This window comes from Lissotriton vulgaris, chromosome 10 (genome assembly GCF_964263255.1).
Source record: "Lissotriton vulgaris chromosome 10, aLisVul1.2, whole genome shotgun sequence".
NCBI lineage: Eukaryota > Metazoa > Chordata > Amphibia > Caudata > Salamandridae > Lissotriton > Lissotriton vulgaris.
In genome coordinates this window covers 1,048,642,970-1,048,659,742 of record NC_141698.1, presented here as the reverse complement: position 1 = coordinate 1,048,659,742, position 16,773 = coordinate 1,048,642,970, and positions in this window count along the sequence as shown.

The following is a 16,773-nucleotide window of genomic DNA, read 5'->3' as shown; positions in this document are numbered from 1 at the left end:
ACTGCCACCAGTTGTGGCTGTGCAACATCCAGTTGTTGTGCCACCCGTAATTTCTCCACAGCCAGCTCCTCTTCCGTTGGCTACTGTTCCTTTGGCACAGCCTCCTCAGGGGCCAACAACTTTGCCTCCCCCTTTGTCTGTTACTCCTACGCCTGTCTATAATACTCCTTCTGTTCCGACTTTGGATTCTTCTACTATTGTTCCGTCTTCCCTTATTCTTCCATCTTCTCCTTCTACTAGACAGCGAATGACTGCTGCTGTTTCTGGTTTCTTTTCTCCTTTGTTGGGACAATTGGGTATGTCTCCAGCGAATGAGCATAGACAGTCACGTAGTCAATTGCCTGATACAGATGAACGTGCAGTTTTGGATCATATGGCACGTAGATGGGTTATGTATACCTCCCAGTATGGTCTTGAGGGTATTATGGATGTTTTCCGGCAATAGAAAGCACCATTGTAACGGTATGTCTTTGAGATGATCCGTGTGTTCCTTCATGAACAATGGATTGACGAAGTGGGTAAAGCCCCCAAAAAGTTGTATCGAGTGCATTCCGAGTTTGCGAAAGGGACCATTGTGAGTATTCTCGATATTGAGAGAGCAGTTGCGACGTTGTTGTCGTTCCGTAATAATGCTCTTTCTGAGCGATCGTTTGAGCCTGATTCGTCAGTTAGGAGAAAAGCACGTCAGTATCGGATGCGTGAGGTTCCTCCGGTGTGGAAGGAAGCAGTACAGGCTAATGCTGCGCAGAATATTGTAGCTGCTCATGCGCATTTTCAGCGAGTATGGGTACATGTTCCTTGGAAACGTGTTGAAGTTTTAGCGATTAAGCAGACTTTACCTGATCTGCGCAAAAATCCGGCAGGATATTATAAAGAGCTCACTCAAACTGTAGGTTTGTGCATCATAAATTTAGCAGATATAGACATGTTGTTTGGCAACGTTGTTCCACAGCCTATCTGGAATGTGATTCGGCATACGGATCATGATAATGAATTGGGTGATACATGGGTTAATATTGTTGCTGCGAATGATAGACAAGTTGGAGGTGCTAAGCCTGAAGATTTGATTGCTCAACTTCCTGGTAGATTTATTAATTTCATGAAGACTTTGATGCCCGAAGTGCGTGTTAATTGGGACAAGTTGTCTGCATGTAAGCAGAAGAAAGACGAGACTGTGTCTGACTTTTTCACGCGATTTGAAGAGACTTTTGTAGACCATAGTGGTCAGGATATGTCTACCGAGGGTGGCCAGAGATTGTTCGTTGACAAGTTTGTGCATAATTTGCTTTCCGAGTTGTGCACTAAGTTGAAGGATTCCGAGAGTGCTTGGGCAGTTTCTACGTCAGCACAGATTTTAGCTACGGCTCAGTACTATGAAAATAGGCGCAAAGATGAGTTAGAGAAAGCGGATAAGAAGATTAAGGAATTGAAGACTAAAGTTCTTCATCAACAAGCTTATCCACCTCGTACTAATAGTCAGCGCGATTATCAGCAACCTCAGCAATATTCGAGAAACTCGCAAAGGAACGAGTCTTCTCAACAGCGTTTTCCGTATGAGCCTAATCAGTGTGCGTATTGCAGAGAAGAGGGTCATTATAAGAATAGTTGTCCGGTTTTGTTGCAGCGTACGAATGGTGCTTCTGGTGTTAGAGGTTGAGGTGCTCAACAAGTGCCTAGAGGTAGAGGTCGCGGACAGAACGTACGTCCTTTGCCTCCACAGAATTCGATGAATAGTTTTGATCAACAGCAAGGTTCGTCTGGTAGGACCGCACAGTACTATATGGATGACTATTATGTTGAAGGTGATGAAGCAAATGGTAATGATTGTTAGGACAGCCATGGACAAAGAGAGGGAGTTGTTTCAGTTCCAGTAGATCAGAGTGGACCCTATGTTGAAGTGATTGCATCAGGTGTGTCAGAACCTTTTCTGCTAGATACTGGTGCTACAAAGAGTTCTATTATGCATTCTAAACTCCCTGGCGCACCTTTGTCTAGCTTTGATAATGTTTCTGTAGGTTTTTCTGGCGCCCCCGTTACAAATCCGATTTCTGCTCCATTGTCTCTTTCTGTTGGTCCTTGTAAGTTCGAAGCACCCCTTCTTTTGACTACAGGTTGTAATGAGAATCTGTTGGGATTGGATTTATTGAAGAGATTGTATGTGACACTGTATTGCTCTCCGTCAGGAGTACATCTTACCTTGGGTGAGAGAGTGATCGCTCCGATGTACCTGTCGAAAGATAGTCTTCCACCTGAATTGTCTTCTTTACCAGATTCATTGTGGGCTACTGGTCCGAATGATGTGGGCCTATTAGAAATTCCCCCATATGTTGTGACACTGAAGGCGAATGCTAAGTTACCGCGCATTCCACAGTATCGTATCTCGAGTGATGGTGAGCGTGCACTTTTAGCGATCATTTATGATCTGATCGAAAAGGGTGTCATTGAGGAAACGAGAGGTAATGTGTGCAATAGTCCCGTTTTGCCTGTTTTGATGAGAACTGATTCTTCACAGCCTCCTGTATATAGGTTTGTCATCGATCTTCGCGAAGTGAACAAGATTGTTGTTCCACAATTTCCTGTTGTGCCTGATATCACCGCTTTGTTGACTTTGATTCCGGCTACAGCTACGTGGTTTTCGGTGATTGACTTGAAGAATGCTTTCTTCAGCATCCCGATTGCCATAGAGAGTAGGGATATCTTTGGATTCTCTTTAGGAGGACCAAGCTTTCGCTTTAAGCGCACTTCTCAAGGCTATTGCGAGAGTCCATCGACCTATAGTGAAGCTTTGAAGACACAACTTGATCTGTTGGTTTTACCTGATGGTGCAGCCCTTATCCAATATGTTGATGATTTGCTAGTTGCCGCTGATACTGAGGAGATTTGAAGGGAAGCCACTTTGTCATTGTTACGCCACTTGTCTGATTTTCATCACAAAGTTTCTCTCTCCACGTTGCAATATTGTCGACAAGAAGTAACCTACTTAAGTCACCTCTTATCGAAGGAGGGAAGGAAACTGACCCCAGAGAGAATTCAAGCTATTGCGAAGATGAGTGTGCCTACGACACAGAGAGAAGTACGTGCGTTTTTGGGTATTACGTTGTACTGTAGACAGTGGATTCCTAATTTTTCTTTTTTAGCCAAGCCTTTGATAGCACTCACTGTTAAGGATACTCCAAAACCTATTCCTTGGACTGATGAATGTCAAAAGAGCTTTTCTGAATTACGCAATGCGTTGTGTTCGGCTCCTGTGTTGGGTACTCCCGACTACAGTAAGCCCTTCACATTGTATGTCCACTAGAGAGAGGGATGTGCATTGTCAGTGTTGGCTCAGCAGTTTGGCGATAAGCAACGTCCATGTGCTTACTTTTCATCGACTTTAGATCCTGTAGGTAGAGCGTTGCCGAGTTGCTTGAGAGCTACGGCAGCAGCAGATGTTTCAATTCGACAATCTGCTGGTTTAGTTATGGACAACATGTTAGTGGTCATGGTTCCACATGCAGTGGATACCTTGTTGAACCGTACGAAGACACAGCATTTAACTAGTGCTCGGTTGTCGGGTTACGAGTTGACGTTGTTAGCGAGTCATGTGCACATTAAGCGATGCAACACGTTGAATCCAGCTACGTTGTTGCCAATTGCAGTTGAGACAGATGTTGAAGAGCAACACGATTGTTGTTTAAGAACTGAAGAAGAAACGAAAGGGAGAGTAGACCTTAGGGACACTCCTCTTCCCGAGTGTGATGGTACTTTGTGGGTTGATGGTTCGTGCTTTAAGTTGCCGAATGGTAATACGACTGCAGCATATGCTGTTACGACTTTGCATACGATTGTTGAAGCTGCACGTATTCCACATAATTCAGCACAAGCAGCGGAATTGATTGCATTAACGAGAGCATGTGTGTTGGCGAAAGGAAAACGAGTAAATGTGTATACTGACAGCCAGTATGCATTCGGAGTGGCTCATAGTTTTCTGCGTTTGTGGCGTGATCGTGGGTTTTTTACTTCGCATAGAACAAAGATCCTGCATGGACAGTTGGTGAATGAACTTCTTGAATCTCTTACCTTGCCATTGCAAGTAGCGATTGTCAAATGCAGTGCCCATAAGAAAGTCACGGATGATGTTGGTCGGGGGAATGCGTTTGCGGATGAAGTTGCGAAAGAAACTGCGAGACATGTGATGAGCCAAATGTATGTTGCGGGTCCGGCGAGATGGGTTCCAGAGAAGAGTATGTGTGAAGATACGATTGAGAGTGTGAAATCCATTCAAGCTGAAGCTACTGAGAAAGAGTTGAATGAATGGAGAGAAAGCAAGGGTAGATTGGATTCGGATGGTTGTTGGACTGATTTGTCTGAGCATCAGAGCCTTTGATAGCACTCACTGTTAAGGATACTCCAAATCCTATTCATTGGACTGATGAATGTTGTTGCCTGATGCGTATGTGCTTCCAGTTGTTACAATGGCTCATGGCATGGCACATATTATCGTGAAAGGGATTTGCAAGTTGTTGGCTCCGGTTTGGCAGAATGCGGGAATTCCAAAATGTGCAGAGAACTTGGTTAAGAATTGTATGGTGTGCTTGATGTACAATCCTGGTAAAGGAACTCCAACACCAGCTGGTCATTTTGCTCCTCCTACGTATCCGTTGGAGGCTTTGTAGCTAGATTTTATCCACATGGAGAGATGCAACAACTTGAAATATGTTTTAGTGGTTGTTTGCTCCTTTTCTAGATGGGTAGAAGCTTATCCCCCTAAGGACAATACTGCCTTGTCCACAGCGAAAGTTCTGATAAAATAATGTTTCCCCGATTTGGAATGCCGAGAATTGTCTGGAGTGACAATGGGAGTGAATTTGTGGGTCAAGTCATGAAGAGAGTGTGTGTGGGACTAGGAATCCGGCAGAAGTTCCACGCTGCAAATCACCCCCTATCAGCTGGTTTAGTCGAGTGCTAAAATGGCACCTTGAAATTAAAGTTAGCCAAAATTCAAGCGAGCACTGGTCTACAGTGGCCAGATGCTTTGCCTTTAGCGCTTTTGTCCACAAGAATGACTGTGCATTTGAGAATGGGTCTGAGACCATATGAAGTAGTTTTTGGTCGCCCAGCGAATATTTGGGGTGTGCCAAGACCAACCAGATTTAGTGAGATTGAGTACCCTGTGTTGCTTGACTACTTGCGCGAACTGACGACTAAATTACGTGTTTTACACCAACAGGTGCATGAAAGCCTACCACAAGCTTCAGAAGATCCAGGCCACGCTATTGAACCTGAGTCCTTATCAAGAATTTTCAGCAGAGCAAGAACGATCAGCCCCGCTGGACAGGACCCTTTCAAGTGTTACTATCGGCATGTTCTGCAGTTCGAGTGCAAGGCAAGAAAAACTGGATCCCCGGTGTACACTGTAAGCGAGCACCACTGCCCTTACCGTACGATAAGTGGGTCCAGGAGGGACTTCCAGACTCTGAAACAGACACTGCTCCACGATTTTTGCCATTCAGCGATGCTCGTCTGATTGGTACGAACTCTGAGAGAGAAAGTGACGATCTTTTACAAGAAGCAGTGCCTCCTTTGAATCGATTGAACACTACTGAGCCTGAACTCCTGTTTAAAGATCAAGAATTGCCTGGAAGAAGCCGCTATAATTTGCGACCGAGAGTCATGGACAAATAAAATAAATAAAGTTTTTATGATTTTTCTGTTTGCAGGTTAACTCTCCACTGAGGATCTACTCATTTTTGTTTTTCGAACCGCCATCCGGGTTCAGCTATAGGGTCGCGGTTGCCGAAAGTCTTTGGAGTGCAAGCCTGAGACACTAGGTCGAAGGTTCTGGTTGGCCTAAGGGAGTTGCCCTGGATTGACAGAGGCATTCCTTAGCATAGAACACCCTACCATTGCGAGCAGCATATTTAGTTTAGGATGGATTTCTTCGAGTTGGGGAGACCTGCACGGACAATGATTTTAGAAAGATATGCAAATTGATCTCAAAGAAACGTTTTATAATACCGTGTGTATTTTTGCTATTGAGTTTGATGATACTCCTAATTGGTTATGTGACATTCTCTTTTAAAGTGACGTTTGTTCCCACTGTGCAACCTACACCTCCACCTACTATTTCTTCTCATTCTTTTCATCCTTTGCCTGAACATGAGGTAGTTAGACGACTGGAATTTGCCAATAATTCCTTTATTCAACTTTTGCACCAACACCAGTTAGTGATGAACACGACAAACTGTTGGATCTGTGGTCTAATGCCCCATACGACTGATAAGGGTATTCCATACTTAGTTTTGCCTTTTAGTTTAAATGGTTCGATTTGGGCTTACAGAACGATGTTTATTTATGCCCATAGTGTCTACCCTCAACGTTCACCGAAAGACAACCCGAAGAATAGCGCTGTTGCTAGAGGCATAGTCGACATGGTTAAAGGGACTAATGCCGTTGAAACTATTCCGATAGATGAGAAGCAACCCTATAGTGGTTGGGATATTACTGGATATGGAGTTAGTCTGAATGTTAACCATCTAGCGAAGAGTTCTCCAGCGATTTGGATAGTACCCCATCAGGGTCGCTATTGTCTGCAGGGTAATGGCAAGAATCCGAGAGCTCAGTTAGGGAAGAGCGTTTGTACTGATACTTATGTATTTACGTCTCAGTCTTCCCCAGCATTTTTAGCTGCTAAGGGTACCTACTTTGTTTGCTATGACAAAGCGTATACATGGTTGCCCCCTGATTTTTTGGGCACATGTTTTGTTTCTTTCCTGTTGCCTCCCACATTTACAGCTGCAGCAGATTACCATAAGAGGAGAGTTGCTAGAGGTGTCTTCAGTCAGGAAGACACTGCAGGGCAAGAGTTGGTAGATTTCTTTAAGGGTTTTCTGCCATTCTGGGGACCGATGGCTAACAGCAGGAATAATCGCCAGTTGACGAGAGTGGTTGAGTCCACCATAGTCGAAACTGCTGGTGCCCATAGTAATTTGACTGCTGAGCTCCAGTCGGATAGACTTATGACACTCCAAAATAGAGTTGCCCTTGATGTCATACTAGCAGATCGAGGTGGAGTATGTAAATTGATTCAATCAAGCTGCTGCGTTTTCATTCCAGACAACGCTCCGTCAGTTTTCCAGGCCATTTCCAAGCTACATAAGATCTCTGATTCTGTCCATTTGGACAAAGGAGATTGGTTGTTGATGGGATGGGTATGGGGATTGATATCCACTTGGGGTTGGAAGATTTTGATGGTCATTGGGATGGTCTTAGCTATCCTTTTCCTGTTCTGTCTCTGTGTACAGTGTGCTCCTGCTATTTGTGGCCACTGTGCTACTTCGTGTGCAAGGAGACCTGTCCAGAGAGAGGTACTAAGTAATAGGATGATGCTACAGCAACATATCGATGATCTGATGAAAATAGATCCGGATTCAGATTAACATGGGTTTGGGTCTGTTGCCTATGTAAGGGCAAAAGGAGGGTCTGTAGTTCCGTGAGTTTGTGGGTCTGGTTCGGGCGTTCCGAACCCGTTCGAATAAGGTCATCGGAAATAGACGATTTTGGTGTCAGAAGACCGCAAATCACGAGTGTAGCGTGTATGAGTGTTTTCGCATGAATCGATCAATGAGAACACTCCGTATTCAAGGATTTAGTTTGAACCTTCGGGTTCCATTTTGTGTACGGCAGCCATTTTGTGTGGTTGCCCTCACATAGGCCGAGGACTACGGCCAAACGAGTCCTTGAGACACGTATGCCTTAGCTGACTTCTGAGTGACCTGGCCGAACTGACTCCTTGCCCATGGCTGACCTCGCTGAGCCAGTTCCTTGTTAAGCAGCTTGTCAGATAAAGATCAAAGAGTAGGGCATGCCAGAGTTTATGGTACATTGCTCCCACCTTTCTATCTTACTTCCAATCTGTTTCTGTTCCTTCCTTTACGACATAACCACTGATTTGGGTTAAGGGTTTTATGATGGGCTTGTCCGGCCTGAGCCAACAAGAAATTTGGAATGTGCTTGGTCATTTCTGGTGGGCTGGACAACGGAAAGTGGGATTGTCGTCATACGCTACTTTTGAAATGTCACACTGTCATTGGTCAGTTTGTATGAACCGAATGCTGATTTGAAAAGTTGCCTGAGGCTTGATTTTTGGCATAAAAGACCATGCTCCGCTCATTGAATTGGTGCATTCTCTAGCGAACCACCCGTGTGTGCTTCGTAGACCTCTGTTCCTGGTTGCAGCCAATAAACTTTGGTCTTTGACGCCATCAAGAAGTGTCCCGTGTCTCTGTTTGCCAAGGCAAGGGAACTCAAAGGCATTGGGCGTTTTCCCTGACGCCGCTGGGTTCTAAAACCCGGTCCTTCAGACCTTTGGAATGTGGTATATGGCCAGTGCATTTGAGGCATTCAAGCGCGAAGCTGGCATCTGGCATCGGACTTGAAAGCAGCAGACTGCTTTTGCCAGCACGCGCTCGGCCTCACTTCCTGCTCCCCCTCTTACAACAATTAACTTTCGTTATCGCTCACCATATGCTCGTTCCCTCCCACCCTTCTTTTGATGTCCGCTTTTCTTGTTGTTTATAAACCATTGCATTGGTTCACTCGCTCACAATTTCCGATTAGAAAACACGAACGCCCGCATGACTGTCCTTCTTCCTGTTTTCATAATTCATTCATATTGTTTGTGCCTAAGAACCCGAAACGCACTCCCCTGAGAATGGAATGTGCACACTGTCGCAGCAGAGCGTGCGCGCACTGATACAAGAGCATGCATACTCTAGTTTCAAAGCACTTACACTGCTGCACGACTCACACTGCTGCACGCTTCACAGTGCTGCACGCTGCTCATTGCGGCATTACTCACACTGCTGCATACTGCACACTGCACACTGCTGCACGACACACTGCTGCACGCCACACACTGCTGCATGCCTCGCACTGCTGCACCCCTCGCACTGCTGCACGCCTCACACTGCTGCACGCTGCACACGGCTGCACGGCTGCACACTGCTGCACGCCACACTGCTGCATGCCACACACTGCTGCACACCTCACACTGCTGCACGCCTCACACTGCTGCACACCACACACTGCTGCACGCCACACACTGCTGCACGCCACACACTGCTGCACGCCTCGCACTGCTGAACATTGCTGCATTACTCACACTGCTGCATGCTGCACACTGCTGCATGCCTCACACTGCTGCACGCCTCACACTACCACATGCCTCACACTGCTGCACGCCGCACACTGCTGCATGCTGCACACTGCTGCACAACACACTGCTGCACGCCACACACTGCTGCACGCCACACACTGCTGCACGCCACACACTGCTGCACGCCTCACACTACTGCACGCCTCACACTGCTGCACGCCACACACTGCTGTACGCTACACACTGCTGCACGCCTCACACTGCTGCACGCCACAAACTGCTGCATGCCACACACGGCTGCTTGCCACCCACTGCTGCACGCCAACCACTACTGCACACCACAGACTGCTAAACGCCTCACAATGCTGCACATCTCACACTGCTGCACGTCTCACACTGCTGCATGCCTCACACTGCTGAACGCCTCACACTGCTGCACGCCTCACACTGCTGCATGCTGCACGCTGCCTCATGCCTCACACTGCTGCACACCTCACACTGCTGCAAACTGCTGCATTACTCTCACTGCTGCATGCTGCACACTGCTGCACGACACACTGTTGCACGCCACACACTGCTGCACGCCACACACTGCTGCACAGCACATACTGCTGCATTCCACTCACTGCTGCACGCCTCATACTGCTGAATGCCTCACACTGCTGCACACTGTCGCAGCAGAGCGTGCGCGCACTGATTCAGGAGCATGCCAACTCCAGTATCAAAGCACTTACACTGCTGCATGACTTACACTGCTGCTTGCATCACACTGCTGCATGCTGCACACTGCTGCATTACCAACACTGCTGCATGCTGCACACTGCTGCACAACACACTGCTGCACGCCACACACTGCTGCATGCCTCGCACTGCTGCACGCCTCGTACTGCTGCATGCCTCACACTGCTGCATGCCTCACACAGCTGCACACTGCACACTGCTGCACGCCACACTACTGCAGGCAACACACTGCTACACACCTCACACTGCTGCACACCTCACACTGCTGCACGCCACACACTGCTGCACGCCACACACTGCTGCACGCCACACACGGCTGCTCGCCACACACTGCTGCATGCCCCACACTCCTGCACACCACACACTGCTGCATGCCACACACTGCTGCACACTGCTGTATTACTCACACTGCTGCATGCTGCACACTGCTGCATGCCACTCACTGCTGCACGATACAATGCTGCACGACACAGTGCTGCACGCCTCACACTGCTGCACGCCACACACTGCTGCACGCCACACACTGCTGCATGCCACACACTGCTGCACGCCACACACCGCTGTATGCCACACACTGCTGCACGCCACACACTGCTGCACGCCACACACTGCTGCACGCCTCACACTGCTGCACGCCTCACACTGCTGCACGTTGCACACTGCTGCATGATGCACACTGCTGCATTACTCACACTGCTGCATGCTGCACGCTGCCGCACGACTCACACTGCTGCACGCCTCACACTGCTGCAGGCCTCACACTGCTGCATGCCTCACACTGCTGAATGCCACACAACACCACTACATCACTCAGGGACACCGCCACATCACTCTAGGACACCACCACATCACTCTAGGACACCACCACATCACTCAGGGTCACCACCACATCCCTCAGGGACACCACCACATCACTCAGGGGCACCACCACATCATTCAGGGACACCACCACATCACTCAGGGACACCACCACATCACTCAGGAACACTACCACATCACTCAGGGGCACCACCGCATCACTCGGGGACACCACCACATGACTCAGGGACACCACCACATCACTCGGGGACACCACCACATCACTCATGGGCACCACCACATCACTCTGGGAACACCACCACATCACTCGGGTACACCACCACATCACTCAGGGGCACCACCACGTCACTCAGGGACACCACCACATCACTGGGGACACCACCACATCACTCAGGGGCACCACTCAGGGGCACCACCACATCACTCAGGAACACCACCACATCACTCAGGGACACGACCACATCACTCTGGGACACCACCAACCACCACATCACTCTGGGACACCACCACATCACTCTAATACACCACCACATCACTCAGCCCAACCACATCATCGCTCAACACCACAACAGCACTGTCCCTGCTTGCTACCAACACGCATTGCCATAGCCAATAGGACTCACATTAGGAAAGTGTAAGCTATTGGCTTTGTGAATAACAATGCTATTAATTTATATATTTATATAAGTCAACACATATTAAAAAAAATTGTAATTTCAAAAACCAACAGCTCACACTTTCCTAATTCGAGACCTATTGCATTGCAAACACTTGTTTAACATTTTGAACGTTTTATATCTCTTTACCCCAAGGCTGCACTTTGGAACTGAAAAATGTCACAAAAAAGATGACCTTTCCAGCAAAAAAGTTTTTCTTTTTTGGATTTCTTAAAACACTGCCCTAGCAGCTGATCTGGCTGCTCCCTCCTCCCCTCACCCAGCTCTCTTTACCTGTGTCTGGCTGGTCCTGCAAAGGGGCCTTCTTTCACCCAGCAACAAAATGCGGGAATTGCTGGTACTTAACAGAGGTGATGCCCGCCCCTGACACTGTGAGCCATAATTGCTAGCCTGGCTGCTGTCCCTTCCCCACTCTGTTTGATTACACCCCCAGGAATGCCACCACGTGATGGACTCCAGACATCAAGTGAATAAACACAGCACATGGTAACAGAGTGGGTGGGGGTGTAGACTACAGGCGCAGTGTGGCATAACAAAGCAAGGCTGCTGCGGATTCCTATGTGACTCTTAAAGTATTTCCATTCATATCCCTTCCTTATGTATATAGAGATAACTCTAATCACTAGTATATGCAGTAGACCTTTGTACTCTCTACCATTCCTATGTGACTCTTAGAGTATATCCATCCGTATCCCTTCCCTATGTATATAGAGATAACTCTAATCACTAGTATATGCAGTAGACCTTTGTACTCTCTACCATTCCTATGTGACTCTTAGAGTATATCCATTCGTATCCCTTCCCTATGTATATAGAGATAACTCTAATCACTAGTATATCCAGTAGACCTTTGTACGCTCTACCATTCCTATGTGATTCTTAGAGTATATCTATCCGTATCCATTCCCTATGTATATAGAGATAACTCTAATCACTAGTATATGCAGTAGATCTTTGAACTCTCTACCATTCCTATGTGACTTTTAGAATATATCCATTTGTATCTCTTCCTTGAGTGACTTTACTATTTGTACATCTGCAATTTTTCTTTCTGTTTGTATCTCTTCCTTGTGTGACTTTACATCTTGTAGATTTGCATTTTTTTCTGTTTGCATCTTTTATGTAATGCATGTAATCCTTAGTCCTTATGTTTTTCAACTGGTTCTTATGTAAAGCGCTCTGACACCTTCGGGTAAAGTTCGTGCTATATAAAATCGCATTAAATAAATAAATAAAAATCTGTGAAAGTGTTCCATTTCACAGTAAAGCAGGGGGCCCCCTGCCTTTCCCCTCAGCGCGAGACCCTGGGCAGCTGCCCATGCTGCCCATGCCTAGCGCCGGCCCTGCATGGGGCCCTGCTCTGAAAGGCCTGTGCCAAGCTGTGCCCACGTTTATTCCCTCGCCCAGGAGCACCTTTACGCATGCACGGATGGGTAGAGACGAATGTTCACTGTTCACAGAGGGCGCCTTGAGGCCGCCTGGAGAGCCGCAGCAGCTGGACGCAAACCATTTAGGCATGGTACTTCTACATGTGGGCAGTGCCAAATATCTTTACTTCGGTGATTTGCACTTTTATTTATTTTTCCTCCAAAATAAATTTTTCTTCGCCGTTAACAAACGCAGTCTCCCCACCAGTTTTGAAAAGGTTCTTTTCCAATTCCAAACTTGGAAATAGATTTACTCCTGCCTCGACAGAGGTAAACCCCAGTCCTCTCTAGTTCCGGGATGACATGGGTGAAAGAGAATGTAGGGTATATGCATACATTTCGGATTTCCAAAGATTCTCGGCGTCCTTGGCCTGAAATCTTCCTTACAGCCCAGGGACAAGATTTACTCACCTGTGATATTACAACACGGTAGGGCGAATGCACATATGCGCAACTATTTATACGCAAGCAAAATAACGCCAGCGACTTACAAAAGTGAATATTGCACGTCGGTCAAACCTTTCCACGCGCTGGGCTTGGTGAACTGGGCGTCGGTCTTGTCTTTGTGTTAATCTGCTTGGAAGGTTTGTTTTCCTATTATGACTGTAGGACTACATGTCCCAGGATGCAACAAACTATCCAGGGTTAATGAGCTGCTGAGGCCTGATGCTAGGGGCCGAATTACACAAGTTTCTCCTGGGGCACTTTGGTATCACAGCCTCTGCGACCCCTTCTGTAATACCAATAGCGCTAGCACATATAATGCGCCAGTGCGGTCTTTAGTGGTCGTTCTCTCATTTGCATGGAGGCGTGGCCTGTGCTGATTTTTTTTTTGCGTATTTATATAGCGCGAAGTCGACTCGAAGCTATTAGAGCGCTTTACATGAGCACGGAATTTACAGTACATATTCAGGCACGGGGAGATGAAGTGATTTGCCAAGATCAAAGGATGTGGACGCGATCCGAGGCTCGAACCCTGTTCTGCAGCACTAAAGTCGGCAGTCTAACCGACAGACCCTTTGCCTCTGCACCCGAGCCCTATTACAGATGCAGGCGCAGAGGCAAAGAAGCTGTCAGGAGGCACACTGATAGTGTGCCATCCAAAAGGTGATGCACTGTCAGTGTCCCCGCTGATGGCCGCCAGCTAGTGGGGGAAAGGGCGGGTGCCATGAACCTCTCAGACATCCCCTTGCAGGGACTGCTCCGCCTGCAATGGAATCTCCAATCCCCTTTAAAAATGCCAGCGGGTGCCGCCTGCATGGTGAAAACATGGAGCGGCTTTGAAGCAGCCGTCCCGTTTTTCGCCTGAATGTGGATTGTGGCTGCCCTGGGGGCAGCGCATTCAGCATGATGCGGCACATTTTCCTGGATTGTGCCTGGCGCTGTATGTATAATATCGCCCCAGATGTATAAACTTACACTTGGGCTGCAACTGCTCATGATACTTGTGCACACACTTAAGATGGCATTGGAGGCGGCATAGCTAAAATATGCAGCAAACCCAGAATTGAGGTGTGAAATGAAAATAAGCATTGGCAAAGCCAATAGGCATAGCCTATGTAAGAGCTATTGGTTTTGCTAATATGTTTTAGCCATGTTGCACACCAGAGTGGCTGCTGTTCAGCATGACTAGAAGTAAGTGGGGTAAAAGAGAGCGGAATGGAGTGTTGGGTCGCAAAGTGTAGTAGAGTGGAGTGTTATGGACCGGCGCAGAGTTGAGTGGGGCATAGTGTCAGAGTTGAGTAGAGTGTCGTAGAGTGGAGTGTTATGGACCTGCGCAGAGTTGAGTGGGGCATAGTGTCAGAGTTGAGTAGAGTGGAGTGATGTAGAATATCGTGGAGCAGTGTAGAGCAGAGTTGAGTGGCGTAGAGGGGCCTGAGTAGAGTAATGTAAAGTAGAGTGGTGTACAGCGGAGTAGATTGGCATAAAGTGGAGGGGCATAGAGTGGAGTGGCGTGTCATAGGATAGAGAGGACAAAAGTGCCATAGAGGGGCAAAGAGGGAAAGGGGTAGTGTCATAGAATGGCATAGAGTGGAGTAGAGTGCTGTAGAGTGGAGTGGCATAGAGTGGAGTAGAGTGCTGTAGAGTGGAGTGGCACGGGGTGAAGTAGAGTGCTGTAGAGTGGAGTGGCATAGGGTGGAGTAGAGTGCTGTAGAGTGGAGTGGCATAGGGTGGAGTAGAGTGCTGTTGAGTGGAGTGGCATAGGGTGGAGTAGAGTGCTGTAGAGTGCAGTGGCAAAGAGTGGAGTAGAGTGCTGTAGAGTGTAGTGGCACAAGGTGGAGTGGACTGCTGTAGAGTGGAGTGGCACTGGGTGGAGTAGAGTGCTGTAGAGTGTAGTGGCATAGAGTGGAGTAGAGTGCTGCAGATTGGAGTGGCATAGGGTGGAGTAGAGTGCTGTAGAGTGGAGTGGCACAGGGTGGAGTAGAGTGCTGTAGAGTGGAGTGGCATAGAGTGGAGTAGAGTGCTGTAGAGTGGAGTGGCACAAGGTGGAGTAGAGTGCTGTAGAGTGTAGTGGCATATAGTGGAGTAGGGTGCTGTAGAGTGGAGTGGCATAGGGTGGAGTAGAGCGCTGTAGAGTGGAGTGGCAACGGGTGGAGTAGAGTGCTGTAGAGTGGAGTGGCAGAGAGCGGAGTAGAGTGTTGTAGAGTGGAGTGGCATAGGGTGGAGTAGAGTGCTGTACAGTGGAGTGGCATAGGGTGGAGTAGAAAGCTGTAGAGTGGAGTGGCATAGAGTGGAGCAGAAGGCTGTAAAGTGGAGTGGCATAGGGTGGAGTAGAGTGCTGTAGAGTGGAGTGCCATAGGGTAGAGTAGAGTGCTGTAGAGTGGAGTGGCATAGAGTGGAGTAGAGTGTTGTAGAGTGGAGTGGCACCGGGTGGAGTATAGTGCTGTGGAGTGTAGTGGCATAGAGTGGAGTAGAGTGCTGTAGAGTGAAGTGGCATAGGGTGGAGTAGAGTACTGTAGAGTGGAGTGGCATAGGGTGGAGTAGAGTGCTGTAGAGTGGAGTGGCATTGAGTGGAGTAGAGTGCTGTAGAGTGGAGTGGTATACAGTGGAGTAGAGTGCTGTAGAGTGGAGTGGCATAGGGTGGATTAGAGTGCTATAGAGTGGAGTGGCATAGGTGGAGTAGAGTGCTGTAGAGTGGAGTGGCATAGGGTGGAGTAGAGTGCTGTAGAGTGGAGTGCAACAGGGTGGAGTAGAGTGCTGTAGAGTGGAGTGGCATACAGTGGAGTAGAGTACTGTAGAGTGGAGTGGCACAGGGTGGAGTAGAGTGCTGTAGAGTGGAGTGGCATAGAGTGGAGTAGAGTGCTGTAGAGTGGAGTGGTATAGAGTGGAGTAGAGTGCTGCAGAGTGGAGTGGCATAGGATGGATTAGAGTGCTGTAGAGTGGAGTGGCATAGGGTGGAGTAGAGTGCTGTAGAGTGTAGTGGCATAGGGTGGAGTAGAGTGGAGTGGCATAGAGTGGAGTAGAGTGCTGTAGAGTGGAGTGGCATAGGGTGGAGTAGAGTGCTATAGAGTGGAGTGGCATAGAGTGGAGTAGAGTTTTGTAGAGTGGAGTGGCATAGGGTGGAGTAGAGTGCTGTAGAGTGGAGTGGCATAGGGTGGAGTAGAGTGCTGTAGAGTGGAGTGGCATAGGGTGGAGTAGAGTGCTGTAGAGTGGAGAGGCATAGGGTGGAGTAGAGTGCTGTAGAGTGGAGTGGTATAGAGTGGAGTAGAGTGCTGTAGAGTGGAGTGGCATAGGATGGAGTAGAGTAGATTGTTTCAGAGCAAAGTGGAGTGAAGCAGGGTAGAAAACAGTTGCATAGAGTAGAGTGGTGCAGCATTGATTGCAGTGACGCAGAGGGGAGTGGCACAGAGTGGTTTAATTTGACTTAGAGTTCAGTGTCATTGGGGCATATTATCAAGCACAGTGTTAAAATTATCGCCGCTACAGCGGCGGAAAACTGCCGCTAAAGCGTTGATAAAGGGCTTGATAA